Raw genomic sequence first — 11262 nt, 5'->3', positions numbered from 1 at the left:
TTACTGAAAAAGAGCAGACTGTTCCTACCCAGAAGAGGAGGTTGCACAGAAGAAAAAGATAACCCAGAAGTAACCAAAGAAACAAAAACTTATGGCCTGGGAATAAATTCCACAAAAAAATAAATGCAAATAGAAGTAAAAAAAAATGAAAACTTTTGTGCACCAAAGAGTATAATCAGGCAAGTGAAAAGACAGTCTGGCAGTTACTCAAACAATTAAAAAGAGTTACTGCATGACCTAGCAATTCTTCTCCTAAGTATATACCCAAGAGAATTGAAATGAGATGTTCAAACAAAATCTTGTAAATGAATGTTCACAGCAGCACTCTTCACAATAGCCAAAAGTGAATACAATCAAAATAACCTTCAACTGATGGAGAAACTGTAGTACATCCATAAAATGGAATAGTACTTGTCCATAAAAAGGAATAGTACTAATAACTACTATAAAGGTGAACCTTGAAAACATGCCAAGTGAAAGAAATCAGGCACAAAAAAGCCATGTATTATATGCTCCCAAGTGTCCAAAATAGGCAAATCCATAAGACAGAAAGCAGATGGGTTCCTATGGGCTAAAGAGAAGAGAGAAAAGGGGCAAAATGGTTAGTGACTTGTTTCTTTTAGGGGTGATGAAAATGTCTGGACTTACACAGTGCCAATGGCCACACAACATTGTGAATGTATTAGAAGCCACAGAATTCTACATTTTAAACTAGTTAAAATGATAAATTCTAGGTTATGTGAATTTTACTTAAATCTTTTCTAAAAGTTAAGAAAGGTTCCCATTGTGGCTCAGCGGAAATGTATCTGACTAGCATCCATGAGGACACAGGTTCAATCCTTGGCCTCGCTCAGTGGGTTAAGGATCTGGCGTTGCCATGAGCTGTGGTGTAGGTCACAGACTTGGCTCGGATCTGGCATTGCTGTGGTTGTGGCGTAGGCCGGTGGCTGCAGCTCTGATTTAACCCCTAGCCTGGGAACTTTCATATGCCACAGGTACGGCCCTAAAAAAACACACAAAAAAAGACAAAAAAAAAGAAAAAAAGTAACACAAAGCTAAACACTAGGCAAAGACTCAACAAGCTTGATAATAGATTGTTTCCAAAACCTAGTTTTCTGGTAAAGCCATCTAAGTTGCGACAGAACCTCTCTTTTACCTCGGTAGCTCACTCCAATTCTTAAGAATCCCACATCTCACTTGACTAAAATCAATTAATAGAGTTCTTGATGTCTGCCCTAATCATCCTTTTCTTCTTCCCCAATACTGAAAAATAAGATAAATAAATAGAATCTATCTCCATAATTTTACTTAGTCATTTAGTTCAGTAGCATCTGTTTATCATGATTTATGAAAAATTTTACTGGCAATGAGAGTTGCAGGAAGCATTTGCAGAAAGGAATTTTATTTACATATTTTTCTTCCTTAGGCACTATGATATTCAAAACGGTCTTGGAAATTCAGGCAAGTTCCAATGGGGATTATTACTTTTTTAAAAGCCGTACTGAATGGTCTTCAACAAATGAGAAACATTTATAGCTATTCAATTTTAAGGCAATCTTGAGGCTCAGTCTATTAAAGAATGTGTAATTAAATAAAAATAAGAGTAAACTGAAATACTGGTTCCTGCTGATGTGGCTGCCTACTAAGCCTGTAAGAAAAGAGAATGTGGGAGTTCCCGTTGTGGTGCAGTGGATACGAATTCGACTAGGAACCATGAGGTTGCAGGTTCAATCCCTGGCCTCGCTCAGTGGGTTAAGGATCCAGCGTTGCTGTGAGCTGTGGTGTAGGTCACAGATGTGGCTCAGATCTGGCGTGGCTGTGGCTCTGGTGTAGGCCGGCAGCTGTAGCTCCGATTTGACCCCTAGCCTGGGAATCTCCATATGCCGTGGGTGTGGCACTAAAAAGACAAAAGACAAAAAAAAGAAAAGAGAATGTGACTATCTTAGCATAAGCTCACAGAACAGTCTCTCCTTGGACGTATGAGCAAGAGAGAAAACTACTTTCTATGATATCTTTTTCTCCGAAAGTTTAAGACTTAGTTCCATGTTCATATATGTGAGTATATCCCAGGATTCTTTGTATAATAAAATTACATCCAACACCCTCATATATAAGTCAAAAAGGCAAGATTTTAAAAAGTATGTAATAAGTAGAATACTATCATTTATTTGAGACAGCACAAAGAGGGTACAATCATGTGTATATATATATATATATATGTATTTGCATATAGTTCTGAAAATCAAAGTATAAGGCATAAAAATTTTTACGATATTTACCTATCAAGGGAGAGAAAGATCAGGATGGAAGGATAGGAATAAAATCTAGACTTCACTAAAAACATCTAATTTTAGAAGCTTGACTTCAGAAATATGTAAGTTTTACATCACTACAAGACAAAATTAAATCCTAATTTTCTTGGCAGCACCCATGGCATGTGGAAGTTCCCAGGCCAGAGATCAAATTTGTGCCACAGCAGCAACCCCAGCCACTGCAATGACAATGCCAGATCCTTAACCTGAATTCTGCATCAAAATAGAACTCCTGAATTCTAATTTTTTAAAATGCAATCTTTAAAAACAAAAGCAGGAGTTCTTCATCATGGCTCAGCTGAAAGGAATCTGACTAGCATCCATGAGGATGCAGGTTCGATCCCTAGCCTTGTTCAGTGGGTTAAGGACCCGGCATTGCCAAAAGGTGTAGGTCGCAGACATGGCTCAGATCCCATGTGGCTGTGGCTACGGTGTAGCAGCTACAGCTCCAATTCAACCCCTAGCCTGGAAACCTCCATATGCTGCAAGAGTGGCCCTAAAAAGACAAAAAAAAAAATTTTTAATAACATAAAAACAAAAGTAAAATACAAGTAAACCTAACAATGTGTGAAGTTGGTGGCTTAACCACATGGAGTTTAAAATTATGTTAAAAGCAGTAATATGTACCAAAGGACTTATACAAAAAGGACAAACAAGAAATATTCAACTGTTTTCAGTAAATATTTAATATTTACGAAAATATTGGTATTATTATTCTGAAACATATATGATTATATGTAATGATGTTACTAACATATCTATATATAAATGCTGATATATAATTGCTTATGTTTGCTTATATATGTTATATAAATGCTTATATAACAGTCACATAAGTTGTGTGTATATATAACATACAGAAAATACAGAAGAAATGTTTTGAAAACAAAACATTTTGGAGAAGTAGGTGATTTTAGGTTTGGGGCAGAAAATGTAAAAATTGAGTCTTAAACATCTTGTCTTACCAGAAAACAAAGGAAACTATCAGAGACCACCGGGGTCACACCAGAAGGATGCAGGAGCCTACATGATAAATTTCCCAATGGGTCAAAATTGGGCATCAGTAAGAATAACTGCTATGGTTTAAAACACAAATATGTAAAAAATCCAAGCATTCATATGAAACAAATTTTTAAAAATCCCTTGGTAGGTACCATTAGAAGATACTAGAGAACTAACTTTTGACTCTCAAACTGGTCAAAAAAAGTATTTTATCAATTTTTTTTTTTTTTCACAAGCGGCCACACTTGTGGCATATGGAAGTTCCCAAGCTAGGGGTTGAGCCACAGCTACCACAGAAGCAATACCAAGTAGTTATGCTTTGAGCCACATGGGAAGCCCCCCCAAAATTCTTTAATATACCTTTTATGTACAAACTCTACCTAGTGTAATTAAACAGTTGACGAGGGAAAGTTTCCAGTCGATTAATGAAGAAAAGAGAATTTACAGAAAATGTTCATCACAGACCATTAACAGTACAAAAAAGGAGAACAGGATAGTAAGTGCACAATACAGGATTGTCAACATACAAAACAAAGTATTGTTGTTGCATCTGAATCTGATCAAGCTTCTGGATCTAACAGAAAAGACAGAGGAACATGTTAAATGACACCATGGGGTTGCCATTAGTAAAATGTGAGAATCTCTTCAGGAATAATAACTTCCCCCCCGAAAAAAAAAAAAAAAAAAAACAAACAGCAAGGGGAATAAAGGGAGCAGAAACCTAATAATTAAAAGAGACTTTAAATGAATATAGCTGAGGCTGCAGAGCTCAGGGTTAGAGCACTGGTCTCATAAATAAATGGATACAAGTTAAGAGTCTTGAACTCAAACCAATTGTATAAATGGACAATGAAGGGTAAGATAGTGAGAATTTGAACACTGGTTATTTGATATTAAAGAACTCTTGTTAATTTTATATAGATGTAATAATATTTTATTATGGTTTTAAAAAGAGTCATTATCTTTTTTTTTTTTTTTTGTCTTTTCTAGGGCCGAACCCTATGCATATGGAGGTTTCCAGGCTAGCGGTCTAATGGGAGCTGTTGTTGCCAGCTTATGCCAGAGCCACAGCAATGCCAGATCTGAGCTGTGTCTGCGACTTACACCACAGCTTATGGCAATGCTGGATCCTTAACCCACTGAGCGAGGCCAGGGACAGAACCCGCAACCTCACGGTTCCTAGTCAGATTCATTAACCACTGAGACACGATGGGATTTCCAAGAGTCATTATCTTTTAGAAATACTTAAGTGTGTATGAATGTTACATAATGTCTTGGATTTTCTTCAAAATAATTCAAGGGACTGGGGGGGAGTAAAAGTAGAGATGAAGCAGGATGGACCTGAGTTGATCATTGGTGAAGTTAGCAATGGGCATGCACAGCAGGGGAGGGTCTCTTCTCTCTAAAAAAGTTTTTTTTTTTTTTTGTCTTTTTGCTATTTCTTGGGCCGCTCCCGCGGCATATGGAGGTTCCCAGGCTAGGGGTCGAATCGGAGCTGTAGCCACCGGCCTACGCCAGAGCCACAGCAACTCGGGATCCGAGCCGCGTCTGCAACCTACACCACAGCTCACGGCAACGCCGGATCGTTAACCCACTGAGCAAGGGCAGGGACCGAACCACAACCTCATGGTTCCTAGTCAGATTCGTTAACCACTGCGCCACGACGGGAACTCCTAAAAAAGTTTTTTTTAACTTCTATGCACTCTACTTTTTTTTTTCTTTTCTTTCTTTTTTTTTTCCACCTAGGGCCGAACCCGCAGCATATGGAGGTTCCCAGGCTAGGGGTCTATCCGGAGCTACAGCCACCGGCCTACACCACAGCCACAGCAACATGGGATCCAAGTCGCATGTGCAACCTACACCACAGCTCACAGCAACACCGGATTCTTAACCCACTGAGTGATGCCAGAGACTGAACCTGAAACCTCATGGTTCCTAGTCAGATTCGTTTCCACTGCGCCCCAATGGGAACTCCACATGCACTCAATTTTTGCAACCAAAATTTTCCTCCAACAAATGGATAACACTTAGAGCTAATATATCTAAAATTATCTTTTTGAGCTCATTTGTAGCTCATAATACAAATTCTTTCCTCATTACCTAGTACACAATAAGGGTATTTGATCAAAGATGGTCTTGCTCTCCAGAACTTCAGTCTTATGAAGGAAGAAACAAAAACAAACACATAACTGTGAGTGGCTGGTATTATGTGTTATTATCAAGGTATATGTCCGGGTCTACCAGAGGTATACAGTTTCTAACATCTCTCTTCTCAGGCTGAGAATAGGCATAGGCTCTTGAGTTTTCATCAGTTACTTAACCTCATTTAGTCTCCTCATCTCTAAAACACCTGCTATGAAGAGCTGACATACACACTTGTTCTGAGCACTGTGTCTGATACCTAGGAGATGCTCGACTAACTACAGTTAGCATCCCTCCTTTGACAAATATTTTTTGCTTGTTTAACTTTCAGTGGTTGTACATATTTCATTTTTTTAACTCAATGAATTTTATTACATTTATAGTTTTATAATGATCATCACAACCCAATTTTATAGCATTTCCATCCCAAACCACTACCCCATCCCCCGCCCCACCCTCCAACCTGTCTCCTTTGGAAACTATATGGCAAATATTTATAATGTTGGATTAAACACTGCTGCAATCATGCATTATCAATAGGTACTTTCATCAGACAATCGACCCTTCCAACAAAGTTCCTTAAATTCAAAGCACAGGATTACATAAAACAGTGTCTCCTATATGACTAGCTATGCACATCTGCAGTCCCACAGGTCGGTTTCACCTGCAGTGAGCCATGCCTCCCACTGTGGTGTCTAGTCAAGTCGCTTACCTCTCCTTGCCCCACCCTTGAGCTACATACAGTTCACCTAGAGCTCTGGGAAGTTCAGGTCTATAGACCTGCTCTACACTCTCCAAAATTCTCAATCTCCTACCCTTCTTCACCCTTGTACCTAAGAGTTACCGTATTGCTTAGAAATCTATTTTAACCAAAGATTAAGGCATAACAATATTAACTAATATTAACTAACAATATTAACTAATATTAACTAATTACCCATAAGAGCAAAAGATGATTAACAACCCAGATACCCCAAGAATGGGAATTAAGTAAAGTATGGACCATTCATAGAAATACTCTATAGTGATTTTTTTTTTGGCCTCACCCACAGCATATGGAAGTTCCCAGGCCAGGGATCAAATCCAAGCAACAGATGCGACCTACAGCACAGCTGCAGCAATGACAGATCCGATCCTTAACCCACTGCATCACAGTGGTTAGTCCTATATAGCCATTTTTAATGTTTTGACATTCTTTTTTTTTTTGTCTTTTGTCTTTTGTCATTTTCAGGCCGAACCCACAGCATATGGAGGTTCCCAAGCTAAGGGTCAAATCGGAGCTGTAGCTTCCAGCCTACGGCACAGCCACAGCAACGTGGGATCCGAGCCACGTCTGCAATCTACACCACAGCTCATGGCAATGCCGGATCCCTAACCCACTGTGCAAGGCCAGGGTCAAATCCATGTCCTCATGGATACTAGTTGGGCTCGTTAACCACTGAGCCACAATGGGAACTCCAGTTTTGACATTCTTTTGGGGGGTTAGGGGGAATGCCCGCAGCATGTGGAAATTCCCAGGCCAGGGACTGAATCCACATAATAGAAATCCAAGCCACCACAGTGACACTGCTGGATCCTTAACCCACTATGCCACAGTAGAAGTACTCTTTTGACATTCTTAATACTACAGAAGTTGTACATATAGGATAAATGTTACTATATAAAACAAAACGCAGGGAAGGTTTTAAAAAACCAAGACGTTACTGACTTAAAGCTTTAAGTGGTGTTTCTTGCTCATTGCCACAAACAAGTCTTTCATCAACTGGATATTATCATGAATAAAAGTCTCTACCTGGAGGACACCAATTTCTCTGCAGCCAAGAGTCCATAAAAGTTCTCCTCGCCTCCTCTTTCCTTAGCCTTTTTAACTAACACAGGGATCTTCTACCCACAGGGCTTCAATGCCCCCAGTTAGGAGCCTCAGGGCTTCCTAACATTTATGCTGGATGATCCAATACCTGGGTTTCCTATTACAGTAAATCGTTCCTCTTTCCTCAGATTAAGTTTACTGACGTCAACCTTGGTCTGAAAATAGTGAAGGGAAAATCCCAGAAACAAAGGGGTCACAAATTTTAAACTGTGCACCATTCTGAGTAGTGAGATGACATCTTGTGCTGCCCTGCTCTGTCCTGTTGGGAGATCCGCCAACCAACCACATGGCCGGTTCCTGACATCCAATCATCAACGTCATCTCGGCTTCGTGGTCCAGGATCATTAAAAGCAGATGAACAGCAGCCTAACACGTACAGCAACACAATACCTACGGCATTCCCCTCACGTCATCTCATCAGCAGGCATTTTATCCTCTTCCATCGCGTAAGAGTGCAGTACAGTAAGATGTTTTGAGAGAGCAAGTATGTAGTCACATAACTTTTACTACACTATTATTCTTTTTTTCTTTTTTTTTTTTTGTCTTTTTGTCTTTTTTTTGGTTGTTGTTGTTGTTGTTGTTGTTGTTGTTGTTGTTGTTGCTATTTCTTGGGCCGCTCCCGCGGCATATGGAGGTTCCCAGGCTAGGGGTCGAATCGGAGCTGTAGCCACCGGCCTACGCCAGAGCCACAGCAACGCGGGATCCAAGCCGCGTCTGCAACCTACACCACAGCTCACAGCAACGCCGGATCGTTAACCCACTGAGCAAGGGCAGGGACCGAACCCGCAACCTCATGGTTCCTAGTCGGATTCGTTAACCACTGCGCCACGACGGGAACTCCTACACTATTATTCTATTGTGTTATTAGGCACTGTTAATCTCTAACAGTGCCTAGTTTATAAGTTGAACTTTATCCAGTATGAATGTACTAGAAAAAGTACCAGATGTACAGGGATTGGTAATATCTGTGGTTTCAAGCATCCACCGTGGGTCTTGGAACATAACCCCCAAGGATGAGATCTACTGAATCCCACTCCCTACCGCTCCTGACCACAGAAGCCCTCCTGTCTCCCTACTCAGCAGGGTTTCCACAGAAGCCACCCCAGCCAGGCTTGCCCCAGAGCCCAAGATGATCCCTTGTCCTCCCTGACTCAACCTGATCAACTCTTTCCTCTGCTTCTCTGACTCCTAAGGCAGGTTTAAAAAAAAAAAAAAAAAAAAAAGTCTTGGGAGTTCCCTTCATGGCTCAGCGGTTAACAAACCCAACTAGCATCCATAAGGACATGGGTTCAATCCCTGGCCTCGCTCAGTGGGTTAAGGACCCAGCATTGCCATGAGCTGTGCTGTAGGTTGCAGACTCGACTGGGATCCCACGTTGCTGTGGCTGTGATGTAGTTGGGCAGTTGCAGCTCCAATTCGACCCCTAGCCTTTGAAGCTCCATATGCCTCAGGTACAGCCCTCAAAAGACAAAAAAAAAAGTCTCTCCCTAGAATACTCTAGTCTAGCTTGGCTACTTTAGCTGTGCGGCATTGGGTGCTTTTCTTAACTTCTCTGGATTTAGTTTATCCTTGAGCTACTATGCTATAAATGTGCAGTTAATGTTAACACAGAATCACATTTGCTCCCCTTTTGCTCCCCTCAGGACTTGCAGTCACTTTCCTCTCAGAACGTGATCCTCTCTAGCCATGCTCCAAAGCACTGAACCCTTAGTCCATTCCCTTGATATGCAAATAACTCAATTTTCTACCTGACCCTGAGTGTCAGGAGCGCCCTTATTTTTTTATTTTTAATCTTTCTCTCTTTTTAGGGCCGTACCCAAGGCATATGAAGGTTCCCAGGCTAGGGGTCGAATTGGAGCTGTAGCCACCAGCCTACACCACAGCCACAGCCACGCTGGATCTCAGCTGCGTCTGCAACCTACACCACAGCTCACAGCAATGCCAGCTCTTTAACCCACTGAGCGAGGCCAGGGATTGAACCTGCATCCTCATGGTTCTTAGTTGGATTCGTTTCTGCTGCGCCATGAAGGGAACTCCCTCCCTTATTTTTTTAAAAGCAAAATAAAACACCAATAACCCCCTCCTGCAGCACTTTCCACCTACAACCTTGGCTCCTCCCGGGAAACTACTCAGCTCAATTATAGTCTCTATTTCCTTTCTCAACTTAATAGGTAGAGATAAAAGTGGATACCATCTCTACCTTCAGGACCCAGAGCAGAGACAAATAGAAAGGCAATGGGAGCAAAAATACCCTCACTTTACTGTTCACTTTGGGGGGTAGGATTGCTGCACCCACAGCATCTGGAGGTTCCCAGGCTAGGGGTTGAATCGGAGCTGCAGCTGCCAACCTACACCACAGCCACAGCCATGCCAAATCCAAGCCACATCTGCGACCTACGCCACAGAACATGGCAATGCTGGATCCTTAACCCACTGAGCAAGGTCAGGGATCGAACCTGCATCTTCACAGTTGCTAGTCAGATGCGTTTCCGCTCAGCCATGACAGGAACTCCATGTTACTGTTCATATCTAACTGTCCAAGCTTGAGATCTCTCAATCCTAAGGATGGTGTGTGGAGCTTTGCAGTGGGGTGTGTAGAAGAAAGTTGAGGGTCCCACAGTCAAGGCTAAGACAGAGCAGCAGATCTGCCTATCAATGCTATAAAACTCTTGCTAGGAAGAAAATGCCAACAGTTGCTTTTCCTCTCTCCATTCCTACAGAACATTACTTTTATTTACTTATTTATTTTTTGCCTTTTCTAGGGCTGCACCTGCAGCCTATAGAGGTTCCCAGGCTAGGGGTCTAGTTGGAGCTGTAGCCACCGGCCTACACCAGAGCCACAGCAACTCGGGATCAAAGCCGCATCTGTGATCTACACCACAGCTCACGGCAACGCCGGATCCTTAACCCACTGAGCAAGGCCAGGGATCAAACCCGCAACCTCATGGTTCCTAGTCGGATTTGTTAACCACTGAGCCACAACGGGAACTCCAAAACATCACTTTTAGACTTACATCTTAGTTCCTCCCCTAGATCGTAAATCCTTTCCAGGTGTAAGGCCTCACATTCAACTGTTGCTAGCCATATTTTTAATGAAAACCACATTAGTTCCACTTCATAATATAAAAACATGCTAACACCAAGAATGTTCCAAATAATGACCAACTTTGATTAACTCCAAAAATGTAAGCCTCCACATTGTCTCCGGAAAGGGTTGGATGACAATTTGGGTTTGTTTGTTTGTCTATTTTTCTTTTTAGGGCCACACCCGTAGCATACAGAAGGGGCTAGGAGTCAAATCGGAGCTGTACCTGCCAGCCCACGCCACAGCCACAGCAACGCCGGGATCGGAGCCACATCTGTGACCTCCACCACAGCTCGCTGGATCCTTAACCCACTAAGCAGGGCCAGAGATCGAACCCACATCCTCATGGATACTAGTGGGGTTCTTAACCCACTGAGTCACAACAGAAACTCTGCCAATTTGGGTTCTTCAGATTCTAAGAGTTTACAAAAAGAAACACCCATTTCTTTTGGACCTATACAGAATACAGTTACAATTATGTAACTTCATTTATCTTTTTTTTCTTTTTGTCATTTCTTGGGCCGCTCCTGCAGTATATGGAGGTTCCCAGGCTAGGGGTCAAATCAGAGCTATAGCCGCATCTGTGGCCTACACCATAGCTCACGGCAACCCCAGATCATTAACCCACTGAGCAAGGCCAGGGACTGAACCCACAACCTCATGGTTCCTAGTCAGATTCTTTAACCACTGCGCCACAACAGGAACTCCAACTTCATTTATCTTGATCTTCTCCCGAAATAAGTATATGGTGTGGGATAAACATGACTTTGAAGAGGAAGTCTTCAGCGGGAATTAGCAAACTTGCTATGAAGTGCCAGCTTGTAAACATTTCAGGCTTTGTTTTTGGTTTT

Source organism: Sus scrofa, chromosome 15 (assembly GCF_054392235.1).
Source record: "Sus scrofa isolate SSC_HxYL_T2T_F1_AM1 chromosome 15, Sscrofa_HxYL_maternal_Yorkshire_Landrace_v2.0, whole genome shotgun sequence".
NCBI lineage: Eukaryota > Metazoa > Chordata > Mammalia > Artiodactyla > Suidae > Sus > Sus scrofa.
This window is presented reverse-complemented; position numbering follows the sequence as displayed.